This window comes from Suricata suricatta, chromosome 2 (genome assembly GCF_006229205.1).
Source record: "Suricata suricatta isolate VVHF042 chromosome 2, meerkat_22Aug2017_6uvM2_HiC, whole genome shotgun sequence".
NCBI classification, from domain to species: domain Eukaryota; kingdom Metazoa; phylum Chordata; class Mammalia; order Carnivora; family Herpestidae; genus Suricata; species Suricata suricatta.
Genome location: NC_043701.1, coordinates 19,754,753 through 19,778,256, shown reverse-complemented (window position 1 = coordinate 19,778,256; position 23,504 = coordinate 19,754,753). Strand labels below are relative to the sequence as shown.

At 49.0% G+C, this 23,504-nt stretch overlaps 1 protein-coding gene across 1 annotated transcript in view; it reads right to left on the bottom strand.

Moving 5' to 3' along the window:
* PLXNA4 (plexin A4) overlaps positions 1-23,498 on the bottom strand; it is a 437,906-nt gene extending 414,408 nt beyond the window's left edge. Inside the window, exon 1 of the mRNA XM_029923240.1 lies at positions 23,201-23,498. The gene's annotated coding sequence lies outside the window, so the exon portion shown is untranslated. The remainder of the gene's footprint in view (positions 1-23,200) is intronic.
* Positions 23,499-23,504: the final 6 nt, after the last annotated feature.

Here is a 23,504-nt window from a genome sequence, read left to right as displayed (position 1 = left end):
TTTTTAAAAAGCGGTGTCACTCTCCTTTAAATGAACATACTAATTAGCGTATTAATAAATAGCTGAATGGAATCAATGAGACATGTAATCAAGGTCTGACCAGGAGTCGAGCCAGGTTGAAGGGGGCGGGGGGGGGCTGGGGGGGGGGTGTAGGGGGGAAGGAGAGAGAGGGAAAAGAATCTTATTAGCAGGTCTGCTGAGGAGGGACACGTAAAATCAATGCCCCACACGCAACCAAGATGAGTTGACTGTGCACGTAAAGCTAAGTGCTGGCCCCACCTCCGGGCTTGGGCAGGGAAGCTCCCTGTGAGGGTTGATGTGAGGAGCAGAGACAATGTTAATTGAGGCTGGAAAAAACATTCAGAGCCCGTGTGTCCAGCTCACAGCTGGCAAACTTACCCCAGAGCTTGGTGCTGGAGACCTAACTCCTAGACCTTAATTTAAAATCCTGGGAAAGAACAAAGCCAGGGGGGTTGTTTTCGTTCTCAGCAAATACTTGCTCTCAGAGAGAAGCCACACCGGGAGTTGTCTGTTTGAGGTTCACTCCCCTTCAGAAATCACAGTCCATAAAGAGTAGCTAGAAGCACCTTTGCCCTGGGGAGTTGGGGCATTGGAGAGCCAAAGGCCCGGAAGTTCTAGAGCCCACCATGGGGATGGGAATGGGAAGGGGCGGACCTACTCCTCCATCAGCTCCCCATTTCCTGTAGCACATCTCAGGAAGGCTCTGGAAGGTGAGAAGGGGAAATTCTTTTGCAGGAAGGAGGTTTCTGGCTGAAGTGGTGATCTGACTACCTGGACTCTCCCCCACCCCCTAGCACCCCCACTGCTGGAGCTCAGGTCAGCGCCAATATACTAGCTGCACTTTCTCCACGTGGGGACACACAGCCCCGGGCCCCAAAACTCTGAACTAAGGGAACCTGGGCCTTCATTTCCCTGGAGATGAACATCAGAGTAACAGCCTGAGCGCCTTCCCCAATGCCAGCTAAGACACCAGCGGAAGCCAAAGCTGTGTTAGAACGCAAGAGACTCAAACAAGAAATCTTGCCCTGGGTCTGGCACAGCCCACCACAAGCTGCCTGAGGGTGGTCTTGCCAGGAGTGAGGGGACTGGCTTGTTAGCCCTGGATGGAGTACTCTGCCTGTGACTCTGGGGCGCTTTGGGGCCCCCATGCCATGAAAACGAGGCAATTCCTGGACGAGACAGTGTCTCTGGGTAGACCTCACAGACAGAAACCCTGCTGCTCTGAATACCTATCTCTGGCACCTACATCCACAGCCGGATGATCTAGAAGCAGAGTTTGCATCCTGAGGTGTGTTTCTGCCAGGCCCAGATGTGACCTGTGACCTCTTCACCCTGAGGTCAGCGTTTCCTGGAATGACAGAGGAGGCAGATGAAAGGAAGTGTGGGGACAGGGGAACTGCAGCTCTCACCACCCTTGAGCTATTTTCCACATTAATACTGATGATGTTTTGCCCCAGGAGACCTGTAACACTGCTGGAAGGATCTCCGTGCCCCCAGACGTCCCCAGACCCATCAGAGAAGCCAAAGGGTGACAGTCATCGGCTGGAGGAGAGCTTCCTGACAGCTCCCCGAAACGAAATGCAGAAGGCAGGACCAGAGACACCTGTCCCCAGGCCTAATCCGAATCACGGATACACAGAGCTGGCATTCAGGGGTCTCTCCGTCTGCTGTGAGAAGTTCTAGAGAAGTTTCCTTGTGCCAAGCAACATCTGACCCCTTCACTGAACACCTGAAATGCTACCACTGGAACTTGTTTCTCTGGCTCAAGCATTATACTCTCTCCTCCAACAACCCCCTGCCTGCAACTACTCCTTCACCTTCCCTTTCCTGTCGCCAAGGGGACACTAAGGACAGCACTGAGCAGAAGAAGGGAGAGGGGACAAGCAGCAGGGTCCCATCTGGTCTACAGGGCTACTTGATAGAAATTAGGGGAAGCCGTCCTCTCTTGCCTGCCAAGCTTGGTGGGCAGAAGGTATCCTGGTGGAAGAAATAGACAACTTTTTCCCCAACAAGGAGATGAAGCAGGGCTTGGCCAACAGAGCATGGGCAGAATGCCAGCTCTCACTCACCCCTGTGTCATGGGCACACAGCTACAGTGGATAGAACTGGAGGCCCTATCTCAGGAAAAAAAAGGAAAGACAGAAAGGAAGTACCTTCATTCTGAATAGAATGCTTAGGAAAACCCCAACTACTTTCCAATTTTGTCCAAGGATACCCTTTGGAAATTAGATAGCTAGATAGATGTATATATGTATACTATGTACACATATATAAGTACAAATTTATATTATATATAAAATTATATATTAATATATTATTATGTATTCATATGGTATTTATATATATACATATATAAAACAACTATTTTCCAACTGAAAATATCAGGATACATGGTCTGTCAGTGGCATGAAATATCTAAAGTCAAGGCTATTCTAAATCCGAGGGCTGCAGTCACTGCAGATGGGCTGGAGAACAGAGGATGGCCATGACAAGGATCCTGGGTGACAGTGTGCTGGCCGGAGCCTCCCTTCGTTCAAGAGACAAGGGAGAAGTGGCAAGTGTCTCCCAGCTTGTGCCCGCAGCATAAGGACCATCTCATTCAGAGCTGGCCTGAACTTTGCTCACCGAGGCCCCGTTATCACAAAAATACACCAACGAACCAGAAGTTCCCAGACTCCCCAAGCTTCCAGTCCCCTCCACGGTGGCTAATCACCTTTCTCCACAGCCAACCACTGGTCCCTTCCTCTCTCAGCCAGAGTGCTGCTGGGAATAATGCGATGTTTCAAGCTTAATAGTTTGTCATTGTGCAGAGATTTTACTGATTTCAGAGCTGAGGTGCCTGCAAGAATTGGGCCCATTCTGACAACCACAGAGCCTCAGGGCAAAAAACTCTGATTGGATAGTGGGACACACACAGTGTAAACTACGCAGGAAAATCCCAGAGGCCCTTACTATCTTGTTTAAGGCTATCTTGCCAGGAAACAGGGGCCTGGGACTGAAGACAGGCAAGACGGGCTGTCTGCATAAATATCCCATTGGACGCAGGTGAGGATATCCAGGTAGTCGATTCCATGCATACTCAACCCCCTCGTTCGGTGTCCAGCGGACCATGTCAGCTTTATGACCCTGGCGCAGGCAAACATCAGCCAACGCTTCATCCTGCAAAGCTTGACGTGACAATCAGGTAGGTACCAGGCAATAACTACCTGCTAATGGTTAGTCATTGCCTCAAACTAAGGCCAAGAGTCTTCTTGCTCCCCTCTTCAAATAAATCTAGGGTCCAGGGTGGTAAACCTGAAAACACCCAGAAACCATTGCCTGGCAAGAAAAACACATCCTCTAAGCTACTGCTGGAGGTCCTACAAAAACAATGTATGTTTACATGTGTGCACTGGTAAAAAGGATGGCTGCATGACGCACAGATTAGATATATAAATACAGCTGTTAAATCTAAACTCCAGGCAAGTGCTGGACCTTCCAGAAATGAAGGAATTCCTATATGTGTATATTTTTAATGGGTGTGTGTGTGTGTGTGTGTGTGTGTGTGTGTGTGTGTGTGTGGTTATGTGGCGGAAGTTAAGCAATTCTTTTTTCCCCCGAGGTTTTGTTTATTTGGGGGGGGGAGGGGCAGAGAGAGGGAGAGTGAGAATCCCAAGCAGGCTGAGTTTTGTCTTGTCAGCACAGAGCCCAATGTGGGGCTCAATCTCATGAACCGTGAGATCATGACCTGAGCCGAAATCAAGAGTCAGATGCTTAACCGACTGAGCCATCCAGGCAACCCCCCATATGTATTTTTAAATATTTTTTAAAGTCATCCTTAGAGAAAGGGCCAGCCCCTTCCCTTGTCTTCCATTTGCTTATAGAACCTCAAAGCAATAGGCCCACAAAAGCCCAGTGTTAGAAACAGATGTGACTATTTATAAACCAAGAAAACTGAAGTGCTTTAATCTAATGCAGAGTGGTAAGAACCATAACTACCAAGTTTTAGGTATCTGAAGAGCAGACCGTAATTTTAAACATTATACCTCCATTTATTGAGCATTTAATGTGTGCCAAGTAGTGTGCATTATGTCACTTAATTGTAATAGTAGCCCCATCATGGATTCTCTTATCCGTTTAATGATAAGGAAATTGAACATCAAAGAAGGTAGGTCATGCCCAAGGTCATACAGCTAAGAAACCAGGATTTGATGATGTCTGTAATTTACTTAAAATACTGCAGCTTACACAGTGTGGTATAATGTGTGCAAGTTAGTTTTAATCTGCACCCAAAGATAGTTAGTCAACATCTGAAGTGCTGTCATCAAAAAGGCACACTCCAGGGTTAGTGAGCTGGCTTTTGATAGACTCACATCAGAGTTCACCCCAGTGTTTCAACTCTACTATCTTGATCAGCACTCCTGGGTTTATTAAAGAGCATAAGAGATGTTAAAAATTATTTTTCAGTGGGAAATTAAGTGGTGTCAAAGATAGAATTATTGGCTAGAAATACTGTTCAGGAATCTCTGCCTTGTGGGCACAAAAATCTGGCAAGCCCAGAGCATTTTTGGCTCTGTTCTTGGTCTAGGGTTCCCATTGGGTCTATGTTTCATCTTTCAATAGATTCTGAACTCAAGTATCACTAGAAGGTGAGCTGAAACATAAAACCAAAATATTGTTGCAGCTGCTTCAAATAAACCTTCTTTCAAATAAACTTGTCAGAGTAATTGCAATGGACTGAGGGTTTGTGTCCTCCCAAATTCTCCCCAATATAATGGTATTAGGAGATGGGGTCCTTGGAAAAGAATTAGGTCATGCAGGGGGAGCCTTCTTGGAAATGAGATTAGTGTCCTTTTAAAAAGAGACTGAGACTAGGTATCCCTCTCGCCTCTCTCTCAGATACAATGAGAAGACAGTCAGTTGTCTGTAAACAAGGAATAGGTTTTGTTTTAAGCTTATTTATAAATTTTGAGAGGGATAGAGAAAAGGGCAGGAGTAAGGTAGGGGCAGAGAGAGAAGGGGAGAGAGATACAATCCCAAGTAGGCTCCGTGCAGTGTGGAGCCCAAAGTGGGGTTTGAACTCACCAACCATGAGACCATGACCTGAGCCAAAATCGAAAATCAGAGGCTTAACCAACTAAGCCACCAAGGTGCCCCAGGAAATGGGTCTTTACCAGGAACCTAACCAGGCTAGCAACCTGATCTTGGACTTCCAGTCTCCATAACTGGGAGACATAATGTTTGCTGTCTAAGCTGCCCTGTCTAATGTATTGTTACAGCAGCCTAAACTAACTAAGACAGTCATTACGTCAGAGCTTCCCCAACTTTCTCACTCCTTGGAACACACAGAAGATGATAATATTTGCACTACACCCTGGGCCAGAGAGCGCTGGCGCAGGGTTTCTACCTGCTACCTGCCCCAGGCGTTTGCCCTCAGGTGTGAGGGCACTCAGCCCTGACACATTAGCCAAATCAGAAGACAGGGTCCTCATGGAACTTCAAGAACAGGTAGTGTGACTGTTCTTGTGTCTGCTTACTAGAAAAGGTTGATACAAGGTAGAACTGAGTCTGACACCTGCTTTGTTTGGAAGCCTTTGGAGGAGAGGCCTATAGCTCTCCCCTACCTGTAATCATTAGAAACTGAGCCCCAGATAATCTGATCACTGGGAATGGCCACGTTGGTGTAGACCAGGTTACAATGCCAGGTCCTTCTGCCTCTAATATCTATGCTGGGTCCTGGATACCCTACAGCTTCTTGGGCCCAAAGTAGATTAATAAAATCAAATCGTGTGTGTGTGTGTGTGTGTGTGTGAGAGTATGTGTGAAACCAATGAGGGAAGCTCTCCAGGAAATACCATGCTAAAGGGTTCTGTCCTTGGTGCTGTTTCATATTTTTATCAGTACTTTGAATAAAGACTGAGAGTCACACTTATCAAATTTGCAGATGACAAATTCCAGGACTTGGGAAGGTCAAATGAGACAGTATGAAAGAAGTCATGCTGTATTACTCTAAGTCTTTACCCACTGATGATAGTTAGAAGAGGGTCCAAACTGGACCTGAAAATGAAATTTAATGTGGTAAACAAGTTCAAAATTTAAGTTTCAGAAAGGTATTAACGAATAAAGTTCCAGATGGCAGAAGTTCATGTAACGTACACACCAAGTGAGCATGGGAGCAGGGTAGAGACCCAACAGTGATGAACTAGCCGTGGGATGGGGCTGGCCCGAGTGCTTAAGGGGGCCTGTGCCCAATAACCTTGACACACATCAACCCTGGAACTTCACTGCCCCTGCCTTCTTCAGACTCTGACTCATTCTCCGCTCAACACCCCAAAGTCAAATGTGGAGGCAGGTCTTGATGCGCCATGAGCAGCAATGAGCTCTCAGTCGATGTGGAACATAATGAAGAGAGAAAGCCCTCCGTCACTGCTCCCAACACGAAGAGGTTCCCATGCCCTGTAAAGATGCCCGACTTGCCAGTAAAGCCCAGATATGTGGCTCAGAGATAAGAGGTGGAAGGAGAACTGACAAAGCCTGAAAAGTTAAGAGTTTCTTCATAGAAGATGGAAGGAGTGGGAGCCCCAGGGGACAGGGGACTTAAAAGCAGGCCATCAACTACAAAGGGACAACTATATGTGCTCCTCAATAAGAATCTTTCTCCCCTTGAATTGCACTTTGATGTTATCATTTTTATTTTTTCACCTTTGTGAAACCTCAGAACCTTCTGGCCAAAGACAACAAGAAGTCATCCAAGGTTTCATTTTGAAAAGGAAGTAAGAGCTGCTCTTATGTGCCTCCCAGGTGATATGGTAAGTCTGTGGTCAAGACTCCAACTTAGGAGATGCTCATTTGCAATCACAGGGCAATGACAAAAGACTATCCACCTGCAGGCAGCCATCACCGCATGCGGACTTTCCCACGAAGCTACTTCCTGCTTCCTGTGGATTTGCAGTGGCTTCAGTATGTGTGATATCCTCTACTGTCTGGCCATTCTAACACACTTCTGTTTCAAGCTCAGAAGACCAAGTTTAAGGTGGGGGTCAAGAGAAGAAAATCAAACCACTCTAATATTGGGTCCAAAGGGAACTGCACGTGTCTAAGACAGTTGTCTGTTTTCAAGATGCTTTCAGTTAAGTGGGACTATGAGATACAAATGCTTAAAATACAAGTCAATAAGTCATATATTACAGACAAATTCTTGGCAGCCTGAAATTACAGTCTTACCACTGTCTTGATACAAAAATACTCGGACCTAGCTAACATCTGGAAGGTGAACAAGGCTCCTTGCAAAATTTGTCAGCTGATAAAACTCTCTTCCAGGCCTAAAGATTGTTTTTAATTTGCAAATACAAATTTAGGGATGAAAATGCTATTCTTTCCTCTTTTTTTTTGTTTTTTTAAATTTATTTTTGAGAGACAGAAAGAGAGAGCAAGAGCAGGGGAGGGTCAGAGAGAGGGAGACACAGAATCTGAAGCAGGCTCCAGGCTCTGAGCCAGCTGTCAGCACAGAACCTGACCAGGGCTCGAACCGACGAACCATGAGATCATGACCTGAGCCGAAGCCGGACGCTCAATCGACTGAGCCACCCAGGCGCCCCAGAAAATGCTATTCTTTCAAAACAACATGAGCTGAGGAGATGTTGCTGGAAATTTAAAGAAGTTACATTTCTCCATTTGGCATGTGATATCCCTCAAGGTTTTGACACAAGCTCTCATAAACGAACCAAGCATGGCCATCACCAAAGTAAAGCCAGAGGACTTGTGCCGCATCTCAAATCCTACAGGCAAAGAACATACCGTTTTACTCAATGATGGTAACCATAAATACAAAGACAGGATTTTGCAGAATATTTAATTTGTTTCTTTGTAAGTATTTGTCAAGAAGCATTGAGTCTTGCTAGCATCCACTCCTGGAAGAAGGAACAGAGGTGAGAATGAGTCAGAGCTATTTCTTCATGAAGTTAGTCCTGGGGTTAGCAAAGCTTACTCTCCCCTACTGTCCCACCACTCAGCCCCAGGCCATCAACGCCAATTAGACACTATGCACACGGTCAGCACCTTGAGTATCTGTACCTGTCTTAGATCTTCTCATCTGAACACAGGACCAGAAGCTCCTTGGAGGACATCTGATAACTACGGGGCAGGGGGGAGTCTCTACAATGAAATACAAGAGGGCAGTGCGTTGGAAAACAGAAGCGGCATGGGTTCCCTACCTTTGTGCCAGACTCTGAGGCAGCCTTTGAAAGGACTCAGCTCCCCAGTCCTAGACACTGCCCCCAGCAGAGTCATGCATGGGGCATGCCACAGAGTGGTGCCAACAACTCTATTTTGGTCCTAACCACAGATCGCTGCGGTTAGATCACTTCCCATTTTAGGACCCCAGGCCCTGCTCTCTGCTCCCTCCTAGGGAAACAAGTTGCCACCAGATAAACTGGGGAAAACTGCTGAGTTCCCTGAGACAGAAAGTGTAGCTATGTAAAAATACTACATACTGAGTGCAGCTGACCGAATGTTCGAGGCCTGGGTGCACAGACATGGGGGAAGCACAGAAACCCTATCACCTCTTTGGGGCTCTTGAAAGGTTAGAGCTCCAAAATACCAACCCAGGGCCCCTGTTCCCACTTCATAAGAGAGTCCACAAGTCATTTTTATTAACAGCTTTGAGATAACCAAGAGCAATCCAGAGAAGAGTAGAAACATTGCTTCACTTGAAAATGCACTGCAAATTTGTAGTTTAAGACACTCTTTGGGCCTGAACACTCAGAGTTCCTCATTCTGGAGGACCCATTGAAACTGTGCTCATGCTATTTGGACACCTCACACCTCCTTAGACCTCTATCCACACTTCCCCACAAGCCTGGAGACCTTCCACTGCAACACAAAGGAGCCAGGGGTTGAAAGGGTGTGCATAGACTTGAAGGAGTTCCCTTCTTTCTCTCTACTCACTGCTCACACTCAATGGCCCATTTTCTAAAGTTTCCATAGTATGAGCATACTAGCTCAGAGAGACTACAAGCTTTGCCACTGGCCACTTCTACATCTGCTGGGATTAATAAGGGTTAGTAAATTACAAAGCTTCCCTGCAGAATGCAGAGCACTTGACACTAACTCATTTCCCCCCTGCATATTAGAAGGAAGGGGAAGGGACACTGTTAGAGTATCTACCAGGTACTAGGCTGCTGGTATTTTAGATTGAGTACCTCCACCATAAATGTGTGAAGCAAAGGTTTGGCTACAGGCAGTAGAACTCGTGGCTCCCCAGAGAGGGATGGCTGCACCTAACAGCATCCCAATAGTACAAATGTTTCCTGAACATTCCTTAAGCAGAGCAAAACCTATCTAACGACCAGATCCCACCTGCAGGCCAGACATGTACAGATTGGGTCCAACATCCAGACAAACAAGACGTGACTTCTAAAGGGCAAAGTCAAAATTTTCATCCCTGCCTCTAGGCTCCTGGTAGAGCGCATTTCAGCAGACCACACTGTTTTGAGTGTGTGCACACTAAAAATGGGGTGCACATGCCAAGAAAGGGAACCAGCTAAGCCCAGAACAAAGGCCCGATCCTTCTCTATTATGGAAACTCTGCCTTTCTCCTGAGCTTGCTTGGTCATCTTCTGTGTAGGACTCAACTTCCATATTTCCATTGGAAAATAGTGGGGATCTCCCAGGGCAAAGTGGATACCTGGGTGTTTTCAGAACAATCTCAAGCAAAATGTTCAAGGTAGTATGTTTAATTTGAAACATGAACCACTTGAAAAATGCCAAATTCTCTATATGTGGGTCCTCTTGCTTCCTTACCAAGTTTCTACCAGATCCCAAAGTGAACTAACTGTATGCCTGGGAACTAACTGTACACCTGGGAACTAAGTGCACACCTGGGAACTACGTGTGCCCCTGGGAACTAAGTGCACACCTGGGAACTAAGTGCACACCTGGGAACTAACTGTACACCTGGGAACTAAGTGCACACCTGGGAACTACGTGTGCCCCTGGGAACTAAGTGCACACCTGGGAACTAAGTGCACACCTGGGAACTAACTGTACACCTGGGAACTAAGTGCACATCTGGGAACTATGTGTGCCCCTGGGAAGTAAGTGCACCCCTGTAACTAACTGTACACCTGGGAACGAAGTGTGCATGTGGGAACTAACTGTACACCTGAGAACTAAGTACACACCTGGAAACTACATGTGCCCCTGGGAACTACTTGCACACGTGGGAGCTAAGTACACACATGGGAACTAAGTGTACATGTGAGAACTACATGTATACCTGAGAACTACGTGCACATGTGGGAACTAAGTGTGCATATGGGAACTATGTGTACACCTGGGAACTAAATGGACCTGTGGGAACCACGTGTACACCTGGGAACTATGTGCACACACGGGAACTACATGCACACTGGGAACTACCTGCACATCTGGGAACCAAGTGCACACCTGGGAACCAAGCGCACACCTGAGGTGAGACGCGCCCAGCATGGTGAGCACCTAGATGAAGCTGCTGGGCACACAAGGCCGTATGTCTGCTGGCCTCCTGCCCACCTCAGCCTGAAATCTCTCTGCACCCCAATTCATCACGTCCAGAGAAAACACATCCCCCTTCCTCACCACATCCCTTCAAACAAGTCTCAGTCTAGAAATCTCTAGTTCAGTGAATGGTGGCAACTTCTACCTACGAGGCCTCCCAACACCCCCTCTGCTTGCTCCCTACCTCCTTCACTACCATATGCCCACCTGTCAACTCAAACTCTTATGTGCCTCTCAAATCTGTTATCTCTTCCCTCTGCCACTGCCTTTGATTAGCCCTCTCTCATGCCTCCAGAATTACTATCATAACACCCTACTGCCAACCCTTTCTCCCCACCATCCACATAGAGATCCTGTATGGCAAGTCTGGATTCTCTTCCTTGGAAATCCCCAAGGCCTCACCACTGCCTGCAGCACACTGGTCCTGACTCAGCGCCCACCTGCATCTCCATCTTGCACCACTTCCCAGACCGACTTGCACAGTGGCAGGCAGCCAGTGCTGGTGAGCTGCCCTCCATGCCTGGCCCATGCTACTTCCCCACCTGGCACCTCTTCCTCATGTGTTCCAATCCCACACAGCCCTCAAGACACCCTCATCTTTCTCCAGAAGACCTTTCTCCATGCCCTGCCTTTCCTATCTGGACAGGTGCGCCTTCTTACCTATTATCAGGATGCCTTCATGTGCACAGATGTTATTTCTCACCACATTGGGTTTAAATTATCTATGGACGTGGGTGCTGTGACCACGCCAAGCTGTGAGCTCCCCAGTGGTAGGAACCATTCCACCTCGGTACAACCAAGCCCTTGCATGGTGCCTAGCAAATAGTAAGCACTCGATAAATATCGACTGAATTGACTGACTGACCAATTTGATGGTTAAATATTCTTTAACCTCACCTCAAGTTCTCTAACTACAATATGTAAATATATCTGTACGGAGCAAAGTGAAAGGTAGGCCTCCAGGGAAATCATGACCCCTTTCCTTTCTCTGAAGTCCTGACCTAACCTACCAGCGTCAGGACCAGGTCTCCCCTCCTAGCCAGGCCTCCACCCTCCTGCACTCACCATCCCCCTCCCCTGGACTCCTGCTCTCCCACTACATTCTCCTTTTGGGCCCTGCAGGTTGCTTTCATTAAAGCTCGTCATCAGATCAGCAAGCACACGGGACCTCGTACAAGTGTAATGGCGAGAGGCCTGAGCTTAGACTTCGTTCTCTCCTTGATTTTCTCTGACCTTGCATGTAAGTGGAATCTTCTGCTGCTCACCTGGCCCTTTAATATGCATGGCCACGTTCATCCTCACCTCCTGGGCTTCAGGTCAGGAAATGCAAGGGCTTATTCCAGCTTTAAAGGAAGAGAAATCGAGGCCTAGCCCAGAGAGGGAACTCGCCGAAGGACGTTGGGCAGGCCTAGGATTAGAAGCTGGATCTCCCTATTCCCTGGCCAGCAACATAATACTTCTTCAATTGCTCTGAAAATGAAAATCTTGGGATTATTTTTCAGGAGAAAAAAAAAAATAGGCCTTGAGAAGCTGGAGCCACATTTCCAACAAGCTCCATTCAGAGGGCATCGTAACTTACATAAATGATTTCCTATTACACTGCAATTGTCACTGCAACATGACAGTCTTGCAGCCTCCTTGAAGTGTTCTCTTTGTTGTTTTTCTGTACAGATCCCCCAGAAAGAAGAATCAAATATGGTCCGAGCAGGAAAACAAATCGCACAACACCTACAGACCTAGATTCCCCTTCTGCATGGCTTCTCCTGAGAAGGACCAAAGAGAATGCAGTGAATGAGCCCCCTGGGCATGAGCCCCCTCCCACCTGCCCTGTTCCCACAGCTCTGCCAGGTTCCTGCAAATAGGATTCATTTTCAAAAAAAAAAAAATGAAAGCCAACAGTTTATGAAGAAGAAATGAAGTGGCAATTTCCCAGCATGGCTGGGAATCAATACAAGCTGTTGCCAGGGTTTTCCTTTCAAAGGGTGACTGCTACAGTTCTCCAAAGTCAAGAGTGACAGAGCTCCAGTTCTTGACTTACAACTGCTTCATCATAGCAAGATACTTTTAATTTAAACCTCACTGCAGTTGGGTTTGAATTCAGCTGGGACTTGATTCACTGCTAATTCATTTCTCCGATTCCTATAATTCTAAACCCCGTCACCAAACAGTTTAATGCTGATAGAATCACCAGTGCAATGCTTCATGAATGGGCGTCAGGGGAATTTTGTTAGTAAGTGTGTGTTAGCAACTGTTACTCACTTTGGAAAGGAGCATGGTGCCTGGACAAAGCATGGCCAAGGCCTTATAACTGGGCATGTGGGTCAGTAGCCTGTGTCCCCAGGTGATTCAAATCTGAACACCACTGGGGTGACAGCCCACCCTACCCCAGCTCTCTCTCATACACACACGCACACGCACACATTACGTAAGATGAGTACTGGGTGCTGAAATGCTGCCCGTGGGAAATGTCTAACTCCACTCTGCAGGTCAGTACCCAATGATGGAAACCATGGATTTCTCGTCCAATTACAAAACTTCAGCTTCTCTGGAGTAGCAAAGTTTTCTCCCCACGAGAAAATCTTTTGTTTCAACTACCCAAAATCTAGGGAGGTATGTCTTAATAACTCGAGCCCTCTTTGTTAATGAAGAATGGATATCTTTGCCAGTTCTATTGAAGCCTCTTATTGGATAACTGTCGCTGAAAAAACAATATTGAGAAAGTGAATGTCATCACTCACATACTTTACAAACATTCATCCCTATCTACTAGGTGTAAACAAAAAGTGCTACTTGTTGGAGACATTTCCGCACACCTGTTGGAGCCACAATCACACTCCTTAACATGGTCCCGTTAGAGAAGGTACATCAGAAAGCACTATGATTGTCAATATCTCATAACGATTCACAGCTATTTCTGAGATTCTCAAAGCCGAGTAGCAAGGACAAGGCAGCTAGACCCCACACAAGTTCCCCCGTGTAACAGTTAAGTACATTCACTCTCCTGTTTCTTCTCCTCCAGACCAAACACAAACCTGAAAGCTTTGACTTGAAATAATTTCACCAAAATGCCTTCTGTCCAACACTTGTTCCAGGAGCTGTTGATTGGATTCAACACATACCACCAAACAAGCTGAAAAATGGTTGGCTAAGAATAATTAAACAGGGGTCTCTACAGCAGGATTTCTATGCCTTTTTTTAAATGTTTTTATTTATGAGAGAGAGAGAGAGAGAGTGAGTGAAAGAGAGACAGGGTGTGCATGAGCTGGGGTGGGCAGAGAGAGGTGAGAGAGAATCCCAAGCAGGTTCCACAATGTCAGTGCAGAGCTCGGCACAGGGTTCTATATCACACACGGTGAGATTATGACCTGAGCTGAAATCAAGAGTTGGACGCTTAACCGAGGGAGCCACCCAGGCACCCCTCCTATGCCTTTGATGTACATCTTAAATCTCCAAGAGGAGAAGAGAGCATAAGGTGTTTACAAGGCTTACTTGGCCACGGATGCTTCTTCCACGAAGGGACTGGTCTTTGGAATGCTTTGGGAAATGCAATCTGGCCATTCCACCCAATCTCCCAGCACCTAAATCCACAACTAGTTTTTTATGGGAAGCAGAAGTTCAACTCCATATGGGTCAGTGTCAACTGATCACCTGCCTCCAAACCACCATCACCCAGGACGCTCAAAGGTGACTGATGGGCTCAGCCTGCACTCATCTGATCCTCTAAAATAGCTACCTGCCTTGATGTGACCCCAGCCCTGCCTCTGCTGGAGGGCAAGCCCTCACCATGACAGCTGGTCTGCACCCTCTAGTTCTGTCCTTTACAGGCCATTCATTTCCACCTTCTCCTGCTCCGTTTAGTAATTCTCTTTACTCAGCAAATATTTATTGATCACTTCCAGTATGGTAGGCCCTAGGTTGGGCACCAGGTACACAAGAGAAGGAAGAAGTGGTCCCTCTCATCTCCAAGGAAATCAATAATTTCAATGCTATTGTCATCATTGCCACCATCAGCAGCTTCCTCACCTTTATTAAAAAGTATGAATTAAGTTCTGATTACGCAAGAGACACTTCAACCAGGGGCTGATCCTGACCCGCAGGAGCCGGAAATCTCAGGCGGACATGCTAATGCAGACACGGGTCTCCCAGTAAGCGAGGGGCTCACATCAATCAGTGGTTAAAGGCAAGTGCATTTCAGGAAGAAAGACTGGGGTCAGTATCTAATGGTGAAGAGAGCGGGGAAAGGGGTCATAGGCACAGTGCAAGCATCACTCCTTTGTTCCGCCTGACCCTGGAGGGGCTTCCATGCCCAAGAGATGTAAAATGGAAAGGGAGGCATGACTTATGGGAAGTATTTTATGCAAAAACGCCCCCTTCTGTTTTATATTTCAATGCTTACAATAGCTCTTAAACCCAGGAGAAAGGCCTCTGACCCCAGCTTCTAAGCCGCCATGCCCCTCAGCCATCACAGACAGAAGTTTCTAAGGTATCCACACACCACCATGGAACCCATTCTTTTTTTTTTAATGTTTTTAAATTTATTTATTTATTTTGAGAGAGAGGGAGAGAACACACGAGTGGGGAGTGAGAGAGGAAAGGGAGAGAATCCCAAGCAGGCTCTTCGTGATCAGCGCAGAGCCTGATGTGGAACTCGAACCCACAAAACCATGAGATCATGACCTGAGCAGAAACCAAGAGTTGGACGCTTACCCGACTGAGCCACCCAGGCACCCTAACTGGAACCCATTCTTAAGGTGGCTTCTGCTGGGGCTTAATAGGTAACCCACAGTGTGTTTGGCCATTGTGGCCATGGAGTCATGAGTGGGGGGCGGGGGGGGGGGAGCTAAATGATACCTTATTGGAGCAGCCTGTTCTGGCCCACGATCTGATTCTGTTCTGAAGAACCATTTGTTTCTTATATGGAACCCATTATCCCAGACCCCCAATTTCTGTACCTGCCCAGATCTTCCCTGAAATCCCACCCGCACCCCCAGTTCTGGCCTTCAGCCACTTGCCCCACTTCTGGCCTGAGTGGCTCCTGGAATGCCTCACACTATTCCTAAAGTTCCCCAAGACTTTCTTTATTCAGAGCAAAGGTCAAGTCCAGCTGGTCCACTGTAGGGGGAGCCCCTGAAGCCTCAGCCTAGGAGCCTGACCACAGAGGCTCTGGTCTGAGCTAGCTTCACATCCCCAAAGTGAGGGGGAGTTCCTGCCTCCTGGGGGGCACAGTGCCCAAGGAACTGCAGCTCACAAGAAGGTCCCTGCACAGAGGCTGGCTGTGCCTGCCCTCCGGACTCTTCTGAGGTTGTGTTCCCATCAGGCTTGTCCAGGTGATGAGCCGCCTGCTGTGCTTCCTTAGGAAGCTCCTGCTAGCTGGGCAATACATTCTTTGGATTCTTTGTACATTTGTTGTTTCTGCTCCTTTCCTACTTCTCTCCTTTTTCCTTCACTCTTGCTGCCCTGGGCTTCTGCCCCTTGGTAAAGTGTTCCCACATCAGCTTTTGCCTCAGGCTCTGCTTTCTAGGGAGCCCAGGCCAAGACTGCGGGTGAGGGGCAGACAGAAAGTACAAGGCTCTGGGTTCCTCCGCAGCTCTGACCAGAACGGTCCTTCTCCCCTCTGTGCTGTGGGTTAGAATCCCACATAGAACTTCATTTGAATAAAGAGCTCCACTGCATATGTATTAATCTATGTTTTGGGGCACCTGGGGGGTTCGGTTGGTAAGGTATCCCACTCTGGCTCAGGTAATGATCTCAAAGTTCATGAGTTCGAGGCCCACAGAGGGCTCTGTGCTGACAGCTCAGAGCCTGGAGCCTGCTTCAGATTCTGTGTCTCCTTCTCTCTCTGCTCATCTCCTGCTTGCGCACTCGCTTGCTCTCTCTCTTAAAAATAAATAAACATTTTAAAAAATTAAAATATGTTTTAAATCACTGAGCTAGACCAACCCCTTCATTTTATCAATAGTGATACACATAAGGTGATTTTCTTCCCAGGTCCCCTTAGCTGCTAAGTGACAGATCTGGGATCATCTACATCTATTTGTCTCTAGAACTGACACTGGTGTTTAACTAGGGGAACACACCAGAATTGTCTAGGAGCCTGAGAAAATATACACCTGCCTGGACCTCACTCCTCCCTGAGAAGCTCTCCGTGGCCGGAGAAGGACAAGGGGCTAACACTGAACCTGGAGTTGGACTGCCCGCCCATCTGCCAAAATTCTGCTTGAAACCCTCACATCTGCTTAATCACTAGAACCTAGTACTTTGTGTGTAGAGAATGAATGTGCTGCTGAAATTGTCCTTGTAGCATCCATCCTTTACTTAGTCGAGAATAGAAAAATAAAATGCTTGTCTTGGGCCAGCCTTTCTCAGTGGATTCCCAGGGCCACCACAGTCCATCTCCTTATTGTGGTTTCAAAATCTAAGTTAGCTGTGTTTAAAGGCTCTGAGAAGTCCTGCAACAAGGAACTCTAGCTTTGCTTTACTCAGGGTTTCTCCGACTTTGGCCGTGGGAACTTTTTGTGTACGCAACACCTATTCATTCCCACAGAATGCCCGTGGGGAAATTCTGTTCTATTTTAGATTTACCTTCAGGAAGCAAGCCTGAGATGGAAAGGGAGGAAATGAAGCCTATGTCTGCAAGGTTAGCTGACCTACGCAGGCTGGCTCAATATGTCCCAATGGCTGCTGACCGGACATGCTCTCCTCTCACTCCTGCCATGAGCGAGGAAACAATCAGCCAAGTCTGCTTTGCTTGCTCTCCTTCTTCTCACCCTCTGGGCCAAAGCCATGAGATGGTTTTTCCGCCTCTAGCTCTGGACCCCACCCACCATGAGGGAAATCCAGCTGTGCTCCAAAGAGACAGTTCCATGGGTATGTCAGATGTCAGGCTGATCCTGAGCAAAGACCAGGAAAGCCCTTGAACTGCTATGGTTTTCCTTTCCTACAGTCCCAGGGCCCTCTTCTCCCACTGCTTCTCTCCTCACGCTTCCTAATGAAAATACTCGTCCCTGTAAGACCTCGGAATTGATTCCGCTCGTCTACATTCAGCGCATCCACTGCAGAGGTGACATCCTCTTAGCTAGTGATCTGTTTTGTGTTGGAGTAACAAAACATTCCAAAATCCAATTTGCTGTTTCGAATCCTGGTTCATGGGGAAGGCACTGTGGAGTGGGAGGGGGCTAGCCAAGCTCAGCTGGTAGAGAGAGGGTGCCAAAGGCCTCGCATGCACCTGTTGGGGCGTGTCTGAGCAGGACCCCACCTCCACCAGTTTCAGCCACTCCTACTGTTGCACCAGAAAAGGGGTGATGAAATGCCCCCCTGGGAGCCACCTCGAGTTTGGCAGAAACTCCCGCTCACCTCACAGCATAGAGAAGCCAAAGGAAGTGCAGAATAAAAGTTTGTCCTTGGAGGGAAAAAGAAACCAAACCACTAACCACAATCACCTGTGGCTATTTCCTAAAATGCTGAGGTCAGAGAGACTAAGTCAGGCAGCGGAGGCCTGGCTCTGGGATGGGACCGCACTCGGCCAGGTCTACGGCTTCCATCAAGACCTCCCACTCCCACTACTCAGGATCCAGATGTCATTCCTAACCAAGGGCTCCACTCACACTAAGTGCACAGGGTGACTTTCCACACACGCAGCCATTGGCACCAACGTCCAGTGAATCTCTGCTCCCACAATTATATGGACCGGGCGCCCAGTGTGGCATGACACCCACAGGCAAAAAGATTCCTTTGCTGGCTTTCAAAGGTCCTCTGGCTTCCAGAATCTAGAAGCCTCGGGCTAATGAATGAATGAACCAACAGGTCCCTACTGTGAGCATCCTTCCCCACCAGTGAAAAGACCACCCAAGCCTTGGGCATTCAGCTTCAGTCCCTACACCATCAAAATGGGAATAAACAGTGCCTCCCTTCCCTTGATGGGTGGTTTGAAGGATTAAATGAGAGAGTGATATTTCCACAATGCCAGCAAATTTGAAACCGTTACTAGACAGAACCAGATTCTGACCAACACAAGACTTAGATTAGAGCCTCTTAGAATCAAAAGCAGAGATGAGGCCTTCACTCACTCACTCCTCCTTAGTTTCTCCCAGGGAGAGATGGGAGTTAGCAAAAGAGGCAAGAGTCACCCTCAGGAACTGAGCACTCTGTTAGAATGATCCATGCAATTTCACAGCCCACCCACAGTCAAGGATAAGGTAGCCCCTCCTGATGAACGGGGAACTCGAGCGTCTGAGAATAAATAGATCCACATGGGGTCACAGACGTGTCCGAGGGAGGAATCACATATTCTCTAGTTCCTCAGCACACTCTCCCACAAACCTCCCCAGGGGACTGCAGGCTCCTCACAGGAGGAGGTAGACAGCGCCTCAGTCTGCTTAGGGTTGAGATGTGGCCCCAGCACCCACCAACTGTATGATCCTGGACAGAGTCTCTGACCTCAGACCTTTCAGCTTCCTGGTGCAGGAAGTGAGAATAATACCAGTCGCTGCCTCTCTGGGTAGTCACCGTGGAGGATATGGGCCAACCTGTGTAAACCACTCAAAGATGCCTTATCCCAGTCAGCGCTGAATAAATATTAGCCACCACCCCCATCATCATTGATTATTGTTCCTTTCCATTCTGCCGGCTCTCACAAGGGCAAAGACTAATGTCCACACAGCCTCTTCCCTGGGGAGGCTGATGCCACATGAGTGTAAGGACAAGGGTCTGGGAGCTGGCAGACTCTTCGCGGGGACTCGGCAAGCTTTTCTCCCAAGCTGCTCCATATCAAGCAGAGAAGCGGGCCTCCTCCTTGCGGAACAAGGCCTCGGCTCTGGGAATTAGGACCTCCTGCCTGCCTTGGCTTTTAAAACCCATCTCCCACCACTTAGCAGCAGAGCCCCCTTCCGTGTTCCTGCTGACTCCACCTTCCTGCCACGGGAAGGCTATAGCTCCGGGCAGTGAGGAGAGTGGCAGGAGAGAGTAAGTCCGGATGGAGGGGATCATGTGGGAGGTCAGGGTAGGTGGCGGCGGGCCGGCAGCTTCCGAAGAGATAGAGTCCGCAGGGCTCTGCGTGGGCCAGGCATTGCTCAATGGAGCCTGTAGGGCAATTACCCTAATCATGTGCATCTCCCAAACAGCCGTTTGATTTATTAGCGCGACGTCTTTTTAAAATGCCGCTCTTAAATATAAATAACACTTAATCATCCAGCTGTCGTTAAATTCATGTTATATTGATTTCTTGGAGTGCCACAAATTTGAGGGCGAATGGGCTGTCGGATGTGCGCACAAAGCTAAGAGGTGAATTAGCAAGTTGGTGGGGGGGAGGGAAGGGAGTGATGGGGAAGGAGGAAGGGGGTGTCAGGGGAAGGAAATGCACCCCGTTCTACTACCCCAGGGTCTGAACGAGCTTCACATCGACACAAATGAGAAGAGGAGGGGGGAGAGCCTAAAGAAAGAATGGCACATCTGTCGTACAGACTAATCCCAGCATGGATAGTGAGCCGGTTTTCTGCAGGGCTGCCACCCTGTCCCCGCCCATCACGGAGCCACTCCAACAGGTCTCTGAGGTGGCATTGTCTGTGTAGTGCCTTCTCCTAGTGAGGATGGGGAGAAGCGGCTAAGAAATGCCCCCTAGCTGGCTAGGAGGAGAGAGATTGGCTGCAGTTTCTTTGCATCAAAGCCTGGTGATAACTAGGAGCGGAGAGCGGTTACTCACCCCGCCCCCTCAGCTCTCTCCCCACTTCAGGACCATGCCTCCCTAGAAAGCACCCCCCTCAATTCCCAGCAGCCCTCATTGTGATTAAAAGGATGCGGAGGCCAAGTGCACGCAGACTCGGGCATGCAGCTCTCGCTGACTGCAGGGAGCAGCCACAGCAGCAGCCTCCCCAGAGCAGCAGAGGAGAAAGGAAACAAGTTGGCGGCCTCAGATGCCTCTGGAAATGTTTGCGGGCATCAGTGGGCATCCAGGATGAAGTCCTGGGAGGACAGAGGCGAGCCCAGAAGGGAGTCCCAGATTGGGCAAGAAGGAGCAGCACTCATGGGCAACCCAGGCTCACAGAGGAGCCCCTCCGGCACAGCCCAGCGGCAGTGAGGGGCCCCGCTGAAAAGAAGCACTCGTGATTGGAGGTTTTCTAGTAGGACTCCCTTTGGAGTGTGAAGACCCTAGAGAACTTAAAAGGAAGGCCACAGAGGGGTGGGAGAGAGAGAGAGAGATTGAGAGAGAGACAACGTGACATGCTCCAGGGCTCAGCCAGAGAACCAGGAAAAATTAGATGATGCACATCCAGCTTTACACAGATGTTAATTAATGCCTGCTTTGCCCTAGAAACCAAATCGGTACCTAATGCTGAGTGCAAAAAAGTGTGGGGATTTTTTGAACCCATGTTCTAAAATGTTTAGCTTATAACGAGCATAATGCCTACTGGCTTTGCATGAACATGACGGATCCTAAGGCTGCAACTGCAGGAGGAAGGAAAGATAGAGAGGGAAGCAGGGAAGGGAGCACAAGTCTATGTGGAAGACACACAGACATTTCCGGAAGCTCGGCACACCATCCTTTGGCCCCTTCAGGGTCCTGTGAGAGAATGTTTATCTGGGGGCCACCCACTGCTGCTGGTCTCACTGTTTCTTCTGAAAACCATGTGCTCTTCTGCGCATACATGGGACCTCCCTGCCCACGCGCTCATAGGGCATGCGTGTGGAAATGTTCCAGTTCTTCCACAGCCCAGAAGTGGGTCCCGCTGTCATACACTGGACCAGCCGATCGCGTTGAGCGGACTCTTTGAGAAAGCATGCATATATCTGGGTGTGCGTACACACACACCATTCTCAAAAAAAAAATCATAATAATAATGTTTCTTCCTTTTCCCTCCTGGGTTCTCCCCATTGTGAGAGCTTTGCTTTATTCCATCTACCCTTTCCAATCAATCAAAGGACAGTTACACACAGCACACAGCAGGAATACAACCTCCCCCCAGGGGTGTCTGCTCCTCTGTCCTCAGCCTAGCTGAGACACCTTTGCAGGAGCTGAAGAAAGTTTGAACATAGCAGAGATGGGGGTTGCGTAGAGAGCCCTTTATTTCAGCGAGCATCTTCAGGATTTATAGAGTCAACCAAATCCCGTGCCCAACACTGAGGCCTCTTGTTCCAAAGAATGTTGACTCCTTTCCCCCAGTGCTCTGGATAACTCCCAACATATTTTTCCCACTGGTGAGTTTGTAGGACACTCTGAACACATGATCTTATATAAAGGGTACAAGTTCACTCTCTTTCTTGCCAGGCTGCCCACAAGCTACCCCAAAAGGGACAGTGAGAGGAACACAGGACCCTGCTAGATTTACGTGCAATTCCAAAATCCTGTTTTACCTGGACCTCACGTTCTTCTCCCTACAACAGCCGAGCCCGAATGAATTGGTCTTTGACCCCCAGATGGAAATTGCAGAAAAGCCCTTTTGGGGCTCCAACCACCACCTAGCTCCTCCAGAAAAAGTTTGAGAGCCCATGAAACTCCAGCTGAGCAGGAAAGAAAAGGTTTTAGGGAACTAGAACCTCAAACCACAGGCTTCTGGAGAGTCCTTCTGCACAGTCAAGAGCAGCCTGGGTCTGGGCAACACTGGTAAACCCAAGAATGTCTGGCCTCCTTACAGGGGGGCACTGGAGAGGTGGTCATGAGAGAGGGGACCTTCCTCCCTTCCCCACTACACCCTCCTCCGCCCCACTTCAGTTCTGTTTCTCAGACACACACCTTCAAAGGCATGTGACAGGTGTTGACGGGAGGCACAGGCAAAGCAGCCCCATGCTTTCCCATGCAGTGTAGAGAGAAGGGTAGAGAGGTGAAAGGCAGACCCAAGTCTTGTGTCCCCTAAGCCCTGGCGGCTGGCTTGTTGCTGAAAGATCGGAGATGTGAATAGGTCATACCTCTTCTGGAGGATGTGACCCCCATATGCCCTCCCTAGACTAGCCACACACCCAATGCCATGCGGAAGCCCCCTCCTGCCTGGAATCCCGGCGCACTGCCGGAGAAGCAGTGCAATGCTTCAGAAAGGCGTTTGTGCTGCCTCTTACTGGGGAAACGCAGTGTCTGTTCCATATGCACCGCCCTACAGAACTGCAGCCCCATCTGCCTATGTGGCCTCCTCCCTGCACGCTGGGCCACCACGCTCTCCAAATATCGGTCTGAATATCTATCGGTCTGTCTCGCGTCAAAATCCCAGGGTGTCCAAAGGGCCACGGAGCCGAGATGACGCTGGGCGGGTCTCCCCAAACCTCCCATTACTTCTGCCGTTTTGAAAACCAGCTAGAAATATCAGGGAGCCGGGAACTGAAAAATCCGCTCCGGCAGCCTACCCCGGGGTAAGGGAGAGGGAGTCATAGACAGAATCCCACCCTGAAAGTCCTAGGTAAGAGAAGTGTGAGTCCGGATCATCAGAGGAGAGAGAACCGGGGGAAATACCTGCTCCGGCCGCGCCGCACCTACGCGGGGGTCCAGGTGGGACGTGGGCAGGTGCGTGTGCGCGGCGTGTGCCAGGGTGTGTATGTCTGTGTGTGTGCGCGCGCGTATGTGTGTGTATGTTTGTGTGTGTATGCGTGCGTGCAGCGGGCTGGCTCCAGGGCAGCCGAGGACTCCCGGACCGAGCCGGGTACCTCCGCCCGCGCTGCCCTCTCCCGCCCGCCAGCTCCTTACCTGCAAGCGCCACGCTCGCCTCCTTCAGCGGGAGCGCCGCATTGACACTGCAGATGGTGCCCGTGCCGCTGCCTCTCGTCCTCCTCTGAACGTGTGCGTGTGCGCGCGTGTGGCTGCCTCCTCCGGCCCCAGCCCCGAACGCGAATACTCCACCGAGGCACGGGGAACCCGGGAGGAGGCGAGGGAAACGGAGGGCGAAATCTCAGCCTGCGGGGCTTGACAGCTCCTCTTGCGGCGTCCGAGGTGGGCGGGATGTCCAACAAAAAGGTCGGAGAATGTGGATCGAATCCAAGCACCCCTTTCC